Here is a 12,500-nt window from a genome sequence, read left to right on the forward strand (position 1 = left end):
CACTGACACTGTTCTGCAGGGAAAAAAAGCTCTTTAGGGATTTTGCTTGCATCATTTCCAACCTCATTTTAAGGTCGGGTAGAATTTAACCGTTTATGCTTATATCAGGGCAGGCGAAGATCTTTGGACACATGTGTATGTATTTTTGCATATGACTGTTATATCTTATGCGCATTTTTACTTAAACACACGCAACCATATATGTACTGTATTTGTGTAGTCTATGCATGGTTTTTTACTGGTCCGTGAGTATCAGATAAAAATTAACATGGGGCATATTCAGGGTGTTTTTGTAAGATTGTCTTATCTATGTACTACCTCCTATCTATCTCTTTATCTATCTATCTATCTAATCTATCTATCCATATGTATCTATTATCTATCTATCTACCTAATCTATCTATCTATCTAATCTATCTATCTATATATCTTATACTAAATCTATCATATATATATATATATATATATATATATATATATATATATATGTTATATTATATAATATATATATATATATATATATATATATATAATATGATAATATATATATAAAAGATATATATTATATATATTATATATATATATATAAGGGGTCTGTGACTTCTTAAAGTTTAAGAAACAATGATTTAAGTGGATTAATTTATTTCTGGTCAACAGTTCATGAATGTAGTATTTCTTAACAGATATTATGTATATGCGCATATATGAACTTGTGCGTGGTGTGACCCTTCTTATGTTGTGTTGTGTGTGTGGTGTGTGTTTATGTGTATGTGTGTACTGGGTGTGTGTGTATGTGTGTGTGTTTGGTATTACAGTGAGTGAATGAGTGAGAGAGAGAGAGAGAGAGAGGAGATAGAGAGAGAGAGAGAGAGAGAGAGAGAAGAGAGTGAACGAGAGAGAGAGAGAGAGAGAGAGGAGAGAGAGAGAGGAGAGAGAGAGAGAGAGTGAGAGAGAGAGAGAGAGGAGAGAGAGAGATGAGAGTAGAGAGGGGGAAAAGAAAGAAGAGAAACGAGAGAGGAAAAGAGAAAGAGAGCGACGAGCGACATTTCCGCATGTACAACGCAACGGACAACAACTTTTTCAACGCCCCATCTCCTCTACCCCCCCCTCCCCCTCCCCATCCCTTCTCGTTGTCAGAGCAAGACAAGGACCGTGACGTGCCGTTGGGTCCGATATCCCACTCACAGCCCCTCAACTGCTTTCGTATGTTCGCTTCGTTTACTGTGGAATCTTTTTTTGCTTTCGTTTTCCCTTGTTTTATGTTGTATCTTTAATACATGGTTCTTTTATTTCCCTTTAGGGCTTTTTTATTTCCTTCGGATTTGTTTCTTTATTGTGATTACTGTTATCACTTTTTTTCACTTTTTATATTCTTTCTTGTTTCATTTCATCTTACACATTTTCTTTCTGCAGAAAAAACAGGTTTTCCTCCTCGCGCTAATATATATAATATATTATATATATATATATATATATGTATTATATATATATATGATTATATATATATATATATATAATATATATATATATTGTATATATGTATATATATAGATATATATGTAATATATAATATATATTTATTAATTATATAAATATATATTATATATATCTATATAGAAAGAGGGAGAGAGAGAGAGAGGAGAGAGAGAGAGAGAGAGAGAGAGACAGAGAGATAGAGGCAGCACATATACACACAAGACAAAGAAAGAGAGAGAAAAACAATAAACGCTAGAGAGAAAGAAAGAAAGAAGGAACGAAGAAAGAAAAAGAGAAGAGAATGAAGAGAAAGACGAGAAAGAGAAAGAAAGAAGAGAAAAGGAAAGAGAAAATAAGAAATGAAAGAGGAGAGAGAACGAAAGAATTGAAAGAGAGAACCCAGAGGAAGTGAAGAATCCGGCAAGCAAGGAACTGCTTTAGTATTCACGATCGCCTCTCACTCCAACAGCTGTCACCCCCCTCCTCCCTCCCCCTCCCCTCCCCTCACTCCTCCATTCCCCTTGCCTCTCCCCCTCTCCCCCCCCTTGCCCTTCTCCTCAACCTATTATTCCCCTTTTCCTCTCCCCTTTCCACTTTCCTCTGACCCCCTTCTCCCTTCCTCTTCATTCCCCTTCTTCTTACCTTCTTTCTCTTCGATCTTCCTTTGTCTCTTTTTCCTCAGGTCTTCTCTCTTCATCTCTTCTCTATCTCCCTTCTCCTCATCTTCCTTCTTTCTTCGCCCCATTCCCTGTTTTTTTTCTCTTTTTTTTTTTTGTCCTTTCCCCTCTCCTCCTCCTCCCTTTCACTTCCTTTTCACCCATTCATTCTCCTTATCGTCCCTTTCTCTTCCACTTCCTTCCGTCTTTCCCTTCATGTTCCCCTCACCCATCCTCCTACCCTCATCTTCCCTCCCTCTTCCCCTCCCCCCTCTTTCCATTCCGTCCGCTCGCCCTCTTACCCTTCCCCTCCGCTCCTCTCCTCCTCCCTCCCCCCTTCTAAAGGTCCATTCCTTCCGCGCCCCCTCCCTTTCCCCCTCCATCTTCCCTCCTCTTCTCGTCTCCCCCCCCCCCCCAGGTTCGTTTTCCATTCCTTCCGCGCTCCCTCCCTTCCCCCTCCTTTCTCTCCTCCCCCTCCCTCCCGTCCCTCTCCTCCTCTCCTCCTCTCCCCCCCCCCCCCCAGTTATTTTCCATTCCACCGCTCCCTCCTCGCTCCCGACCTTTCTTACCCCAGTGTAGTGTCGCCAAGTATATTGATGTTGTCTAGAGACGGGTATTAATAGGGGGAAAAAAGAGGAATTCAGATTTTTTTCCCGGAGTGGTGTGGGGGGTGGGGGGTAGGGGGGGTGGTAGGGTTTGGGGAGCGGATGGGGTCTTTCTCGACAATATGTCTTGATCTCATGGTCTTACTCTCTCTCTCTCTCTCTCTCTCTCCTTCTCTCTCTCTTTCTTTATCTTTCCCTCTCTCTCTCTCTCTCTGTGTTTCTTATTTTTCTTTCTTCGTTTTTCTTCCTCTTTTGATTTGGATTCTTCTCTTTTTTTCATCTTCTTCCTGTACTCATTCTTTGTTTGTTTGTTTATTTTCCTTAGATTTATTTATCGCCTTTTCTTATTTTTTTTACTCCATTCTTCCTTTCATTATTATAATTTTCTGTATTTTCTGTATCTAAATCTATCTCGCATTCAAGATTCTAGCATGAATATTAATTTCTTCTCCCACCAAAGTAAGAGAAAGAGAAAGAGAGACAGAAGGAGATTGCACAGTGATACCACTTAGTTCTCTGACATCTATCTTTCCTATTTATACATTTAACATCTCATTACTTGCCCCCCCCATCTTTGCCCTTCCAACTCTTCTCCCTCCCTCTCCCTCCCTCTTCACCCTTCCAACCAACTCCTCTCCCTCCTCCTCCCCCTCCCCCCCTCTTATCTAATATCATACTCACATGTTAAATAGATATATATCACGTACTCGATTTGCTGTGATTCCTCTGTAATATCCAAAGTCATTGTAAATGCTATTCATCCAGTCAAATCTAAGATATATATTCAAATGAGAGAAGTCACATCAAAATAAGATTTGATGTTATAAACTACCTAGTCAAAACATAATGTATATCTTGAATAATTATCTCATTTACACAACTCTGTGTGCATTTATATGTAAATGTATGAGCAAGTTTGTGTACGACCTTCGTGTACTTTAGAAAAAAATACATAACGCGTATCATGATACGTGAACATATGATAAAGTCGTTACTTCTAATATATTTGTAATGGAACAAAATAACAATAACAAAAACTAAAGCAAGGGAAGGCATCACCATACATTTAACAGACTCAAATACATACAAAATACAAATACAATTAAAAATATGTTGACGGACACCTATACGTTCTTTGGAGATATTTTGCAGAATTTGCACACGTCTGTACACAAAAGACACATACAACTCAACATACGCCTTTATGCAAAGAAGATGCAAAGAGTAGGGGGGAGGGGCAGTAGGAGGTGAAGAAGTAACATCAGTAGACTGGGTCAACGTGATAGGGAGATGATGTGTGTGTGCATGAGTGTGCCTGTGTGTGAGTGTGTGTTAGTGTGTGTGTGTGTATGTGTGTGTGTGTGTATGTGTGTTTTATGTGTGTGTGTGTGTGAGTCATAGACAGAGAGAGGAGAGAGAGAGAGAGAAGAGAGAGAGAGAGAGAGGGAGAGAGAGAGAGAGAGACAAAGACGCAGAAAGAGAGAGAAAAAGAGAGAAAATTGGAGTGGGAGAAAAAAGAAGAAAAAGAAGAAGAAAAAAGGGGAGAACCTTAATCCCAATAATTCTAACTCATAATAGAGGTTGACTATAATGACTTCGTAAAAATGAACAAGTCTCCATATAAAGGACGGGACATAAATGAACCCTAGCTCCTCACTCGTCACGTGGGCGCACGAGAAGAGAGGGGGGAGGTGGACATGGGGGGGGAGGTGGATAGGGGGAGAGGAAGTGAGTGCGGGGTTCTGGGAGGGGGGAGATGGAAAGGGGGGGATGGGGGGGGGGGAAGGGAAAGGGTGGGGGGGGGAGAAGGGGGAGGGGGAGGGGTTTAGAAAGAGGAGGGGGAGCGGAGGGGGGGGAGGATGATCTATCTATCTCTACTATATATCTCTCTCTAACTCTATACGAATGATCTCTATGATCCTTCCTACTTCTTTGATCCTCCTATGAGCTCTACTCTCTAATCTCCTATCCTTCTCTCTCTACCTCTCCTCCTCTACTTCTCTATCTCTCATCTGCCCTAAATATCAATCTACCCCCTACCAGGTGAGTCTCTTCTTAATTCTGGGCGAAACGATTTATATATTTAACTATCATCAAGTGATTATATTTCCCTCTGATTTCTCTGCAATTTAAGATTAAGTCATCTTGTAACGTAGCTACCTATTCATTGAAGCATAATTTTGAACTTTTAATTCATAATCTTCAGTTACTTTTATTAAGCACGAGAAAGAGAGGAGGATAAGATGTTTATGCACACACACACACTCACACACACACACACACATAGACACACGCACACACACATAGACACACACACATGACACCCACACACACGACACACACACACCACAAAGCACACCACACACACACACACAATACAAACACAACACACACACACACAAATCACCACACAAAGCACCACACATACAATAATACATATACATATATACATATACATATTATAATATATATATATATATATATATATATATCTATTATATATATAATATTATATACATACATATATTATATATATTAATATATATATACTACATATATATATTCTATATATATATATATTATATATATATATATAGTTCTATATATATATATATATATATATTATATGAGAGAGAGATGAGAGAGAGAGAGAAGAGAGAGAAGGGAGAGAGAGAAGAGAGGAGAGAGAGACAGACAGACAGACAAGACCAGACAAGTGATAAATATATAGATGAATGCTACAAACATATGTACAAATATACTTATGCATATTATATGTATAATGTATATGTATATATATATATATATTATATATATAGATAGTATATAGTATCTATATATATATATAGGACATATATAATATAACACACACATAAACACCACACACACACACACCACACAACACACACACACACACATAATATAATATAGAAAGAGTATATATATATATATATATATATATATATATATATATATTATAATATATAATATCGAATATATATCATTAAACACACATGTGTTTATATATTACATACACACACACACAAACACACCCACACACACAACACACACACACACACGACGCACACACACACACACACACAAAACACACTATATATTATTCTATCTATATATCTAATAATCTATATATAATATAGATATATATTAACTATATATCTATATTTATATATCTATATACACATAGTATATATATATATACTATATCTTACTCTCATCATATAATATATATCTTCTATTATCTATATATCAGATATATATATTATGGATCTCATATATATCTATTGTGGGTGGTGTGTGATGTGTGTGTATGTATATATAAAACACACACACAATACACACACACACACACACACATACACACTCGATTCATATATATATATATATATATCTATTATATATATAATATATATCTAGGTAATATATATATATAAGTATACATATATTATATTATAATAAGATATATATATATATAATTATAATATATAATATATATTATATATCTAATATACCTATTCATATAACACACATATATATATATATATATATATATATATATATATGTATATATATAGATAGATCTTCTATATATCTATATATATGGGTGTATATTCATACATACATAAGGTGCACCGCGGTGGCCTAATGTTAGAGCGTTCCGGACTCAAGACTGTCCGACGGCAATCTGAATTCGAGGGTTCGGAGTCCCGACCGCCGCGTTTGTTCCCTTGGGCAAGGCACTTCACCTTGATTGCCTACCTAGCTCACTGGGTGGCCAAGCAGCCCAAGTCAGTGCTGGTCGCCAAAGCCCGGATGAAATAGAGAGATTACCTAAAAGTACCACCGGCACTCTCCGTGAAAGGACCTGGGGACATACCAACGTACTCACGATCCAGAGCAATCATCACGACATGAAAACTACAATTTAAATTCATGCTGTGACCACGCGGCTCAAACATGAACCTCCGTTAAAAGAAGAAGATATATGTATATGGATATACACATCACTACACATACACACCACACACAGAATATATATATATATATATAATATATATATCTATAGTATTATATATATGTATATAAGTATCTATATATATATATATATATATATATATATATATATTAAGGATGGAACCAGGTGGATTTCGAACTGTCAGTCTCACTTTCAGTAAATCTAGTTTTTTGTATTGTTGTGTTTTCTTCCATATTATATATATATATAATAGTATATAATATATATATATATTATATATATTATATATATATATATAGATAGGTAATATATATATATATATATATAATATATATTATATATATATATATATATATACTATAGATAGCTCTAGATATCTATATATATATATCTATCTGTATGTGTGGTGTCTGTGTATGTATATGTAGTATACTATATCTATCTCTATCTCTACTCTCTCTCTAATATATACTATAAAATCACTCTATATTATATCTCTATCTATCTATGATATACATATATATATATAATCTCTATACGTATGTATATCTATCAATATATATATATGTATATATCTATCTATATACTGATCTCTACATATCTCTAGTATAATATACGATACCTATATATCTTATATATATCTATATATATATATATTCTTAGATATTTGTATCTCTATTTCTATATATGTATATCTATACATATAAATATATTTATCATCTATCTATCTTCTATCTCTATAGATATAATACATATATATATCATATATATATTATATAATATATATTATTATATATATATATAATATATAGATGAATATATAAAAAATATAATATATTCTATATGTGTCCTTGTGTGTGCATATATATATAAATATATATAAATATATAATTATATATATATATATTATATATATATATATAGAATATATATATTTATAATATATATGTATATTTATATATATAGATATGGTATATATATATATATAGATCTAGATTATATATATATATATAATAGATTATATATTATTATATATATATATATATATATATATATAATGTGTGTGGGTGTGGGTGTGTGTGGTGGGTGTGTGTGTGTGTTCTTCTCTATATATATATATATCTCTCTCTATATATTATATATATATATATTAATAATCATTATATATCATGTGTCCATACCTATATCTATATACTATCTCTTTCTATCATCTTATATCTCTCTATAACATATATACTCTCTATCTATCTCAGTCTGGATAGATAGATAGATAGATTAGATAGATATAGAAAGATAGATAATATATTTATATTTATATACACATATGTGCATATACATATGTTGTGTATATATATGTATGCGTAATATATATATATTATATATATATATATATATATATATATATAGCTATATATCGAATATATATATATCTATATCTACATATATATTATATATATCTTATATAGTATATATAATGCACACATATATGAATCTATATAATGTGAATAAATAATGAAATAAATAAATAATAATATTATATATCTATATATATCATATTATATTATAGAGTCTATATATATATATTATATATAATATATTTTATATATATGTGTGTTGGTAGTTATATATACGTTTATCGATATATATATATATATATATATATATCTAATAGATCTATTTATATCGTTTTATATATATATATACACTATCACATAATATATATATATATATATATATATAAATTTTAAATATAATATATATATATTATAATATATAATATATATATATATATATATATATATATAGTACACAACACAACATTTATATATTATATAGATATATATATATATATAATACTATCTATTCATATTAGATCTATAATCTTAGAGAACCTATATATAACTACCCACACACACATATATGAATATATATATCTATATATCACTTCTATATATATAATAGATATATAATAATATATATACATATACATAGATATATATAATATATATCTATTATCTATCTATATATATCATATATATATATATGTATATTCCATATATTGTGCTATATAAATACATATCTACATATATTATAATATATATCTATATATATACTCTCTCAGATATTTTATATTATATCGCTCTCTATATAATCTAATTATCAATTTATATGTATCTATCTAATCTTCTCTATATCTTCATATATATCTATCATCTATCTCTCTATAATCTATATATCTACTCTCCCTCTATCTCTCTATATCTATTATATCTCTCTATCTATTGATTCTCTCTATCCTATCTCCATCCCTCTCTCTTCTCTATATATATATCTATCTCATCTATCTCTAATATATATATATTCTATCTATTCCTATATCTATATACTTCATTTGTGTGTGTGTGTGTGTGTGTGTGGTGTGGTGTGGTGTGTGTGTGTGTGTGTGTGTGTGATGTGTGTGTGTGTGTGTGTGTGTGGTGTGATGTGTCTGTTTGTGTGTGTGAGTGTGTGTGTGTGTGTGCATCTATCTACTTATATATATATCTATAATATATCTATATACTATATATATATATATCATATATATAATATCCTATCTGGTGTGTTGTTGTGGTGTGTGTGTGTGTGTGTGAGTGTGTGTGGTGTGTGTGTGTGTGTGTGTGTCTCTCTTTCTCTCGCTCTCTCTCTCTCTCTCTCTCTTTGTCTCCTTCCCTCATTCCCTCCGTCTTTATCTTTATCTCTCTCCCATCCTGGAAGACAGAACGTCACCAGCAAAATAACATTAGCTCAGCGAGGCGCGTGATCCGGGTTACGAATGGTGGTATTTGCGTGTGTTACGCCAGTGGAAGGTGTTCGGTGGGGGTAGGGGACTGAGAAGGGACTGAGAAGGGGACTGAGAGGGGACTGAGAGGGGACTGAGAGGGCACTGAATGGGGACTGAGAGGGGGCTGAGAAAGGACTGAGAAGGGACTGAGGTGGGACTGAGAGGGGTCCGAGAGGGGGCTGAGAAGGACCGAGAGGGGACTGAGAGGGGTCCGAGAGGGGGCTGAGAGCGGTTGGGGAAGTGGGAGGATATGAGAGGGCTTGAGGGGAGGGGGGAAGAAGGGGCTGAAATCACGAAGGGTGGGGGGAGGTGAAATAGGGGATGGGGATGGGAGGGGAAGGAGATGACTAAGGGGATGAAGGTGGGGGAGGGGGGTGAGAGGAATAGAGGGTGAAAGGGGCTGAGGTAAGGGGAGAAGGGTGAGGGAGGTGGGAGTGGGAGGGGGGGAGGGTGATGGGGGTGAGGAGTGAAGGGGTAAGGGATGAATCAAGGAAAAGGGGGGGGGGGAGGGAGATAAGATGGAGAGTGGTGGTGAAGGAGAAGGGATGGGAAGGAGAGGGAGATAATGAAGGAGAGAGGAATAAGAGAGATAAGAGGGTGAGGGGTAGGGGGAAGGGAAGTGAGGGGGGGAGGGGAGGGGTACGAGGCATGGGGAGGAGGTGATAGACAAGGCGAAGAGGTGAATAAAGGAAAGAGGAGGAGGAGGAGGAGGATTGGGGAAGTAAGGGAAAAAAATGGAAAAGAATCTTAATGAAAGGAATGTGGGATAAAAGAAGAAATAGGAAAAGAAAAGAAAAGAGAAATGTGAAGCAAAAAACTAACAAGCAAACAAGCAAAAAAAACGGAAGTCAACCGAAGAAACAAGACGAAATCAAAGAAAACGAAACAAAGACGAAAAATATAGACAAAACAAACAAAGAAGAGAAGTATAAACAAAACAAAACAACAACAACAACAACAACAAAACATTTAAAAGAAAAAAACAAAAAACTAAATAACGGTTCTCTTTACTCACTTTTTTAAAGACTTTATTTACATACGAGGTTCTTGCTTAAAAGTCTTCAGTCTTGTTTGGTTTCTTGCTTGTCGTCCTTGTTTACAATGTGTTTATAATTTGTGAATGCAAATTAGTGTTTGTTATTTTTGCTTCTTGTTCATTTGTGTTTATGTGTCTATTTTTAATAACCTATCCATCTCTCTCACTCTTTCCTGTCTTTTCATATTACCTTCTCTATTATCTCTCCCTTTAGGGATATTTTAGATCCTTCCTAACCCTATGCCCTCCCCCCCTCCCCCCCTTCCCCCCTTTTCCATCATCTTCACCCCCCCTACCCACCCCAGGGGCAGCTCTTTAATATCAACTTTAATAAGTCTTCATAACGACCGAACTTTCCAAGGAGCTACATCTGATTCCATAATAATTACATTTCTCTTTTGTGTTACAAGTAAAAATGAGCTAATGAGGTCGTGGAGCATTAAATAGCGTATAAGCTATTTGATTATATTTGTTTTTATTATCACTTGGGTATTAAACTTTTCTTCTCTCTCTCTCTTTTTATTTTGTCTTTATCAGTCTTCATTTTTTATTGTTATTATTTTTATTTTTATTATTTTTATTATCTTTATCTTTTTTTCTCTCTTTTTCTTATTCAGTCTTTATCTTTGTCTGTTTATCTTTCTTTCTGTCGGTGATTCTCTTTCTTTTTTCCTTTCTATATTTCTTACACTTATTCTCTGTCTGTCTTTCACACTTTCTGCCTCTCTTATTAAAACCATTATTATTTTAATTATTGTTATTATCATCATTGTTATCGTTTTTATTATTGCTATAATCATTATCATTATCGTTATCCTTATTACCATTACTATTATCATTATCTTTATTGTTGTCGGTATTATTTTTTAACTTATCACTATTATAATTACTATTGATATTACTGATGTAATTTCTACTATAATTGCCATTATTGTTATCATTAACTTTATTATCAGTATTATCATCATTTTATCATTACATTATTATCATCACTATCAGTATTATTATTACCATTTTTACCTTTATCATTAAGGTTGTTATTATCATTATTTCGAGAATAAACAGAAAGTACACGTGTTTATATTTGAAATATTGATTTAATCATCTTTTCAGTTGTCAGTAGTTGTCATTTTAATTGCAGTTTTCACTAGCATTTCATTAATGCTAAAACTGTTATTATAATCATCGTGATCAGAATTATAACTTTTATTTCGTTTGCTAGTGTTATTATCATCATCATCATTATCATTGCTACCTATGTTATCAGTATTATTATCATTGTTATCATTATTATTACTATTATGATCATTATCATAATCATTATTATCCTTATCATCACCATCATTCATTCTTATTATGATTATAATTACCATTGTTATTGTTATCATTGATATCATGATAATTATTATCATTTTCTTATTATTTTTGTCATTATCACCATTGTTATTATTATTATTGATATAATTATTATTGTTGTTGTTATTATATTTGTGACCATTTTTGTCATTATTGATATCATTATTATTATTCTCGATATCATCATTAGCATTAGTATTATTATTATTGCCATTGTTATTATCGTTATTATTTTCAATATTTCTGTTATTATCGCCATTATTATCAGTATCACTATAATCATCATAATTGTTACTTTCATCATTATTAACATCAATGTTATCATTGTTTTTATTAATGTGAATGTCATTACTACTCATTATTATTATTATCATTATTCCTATTATTGTTATAATAATTTTGAATATCATTATCATTATCATTGTCATCACTATCATCATCATCATCATCAATATAATTATTAAAAATATCATTAGTATTATTATCATTATCATTCATCTTCATCATTATTTTCATTAATGATATTATTACTTCTCTTATTGTGATCGTTACT

Source organism: Penaeus monodon, chromosome 36 (genome assembly GCF_015228065.2).
Source record: "Penaeus monodon isolate SGIC_2016 chromosome 36, NSTDA_Pmon_1, whole genome shotgun sequence".
Classification (NCBI taxonomy): Eukaryota; Metazoa; Arthropoda; class Malacostraca; order Decapoda; family Penaeidae; genus Penaeus; species Penaeus monodon.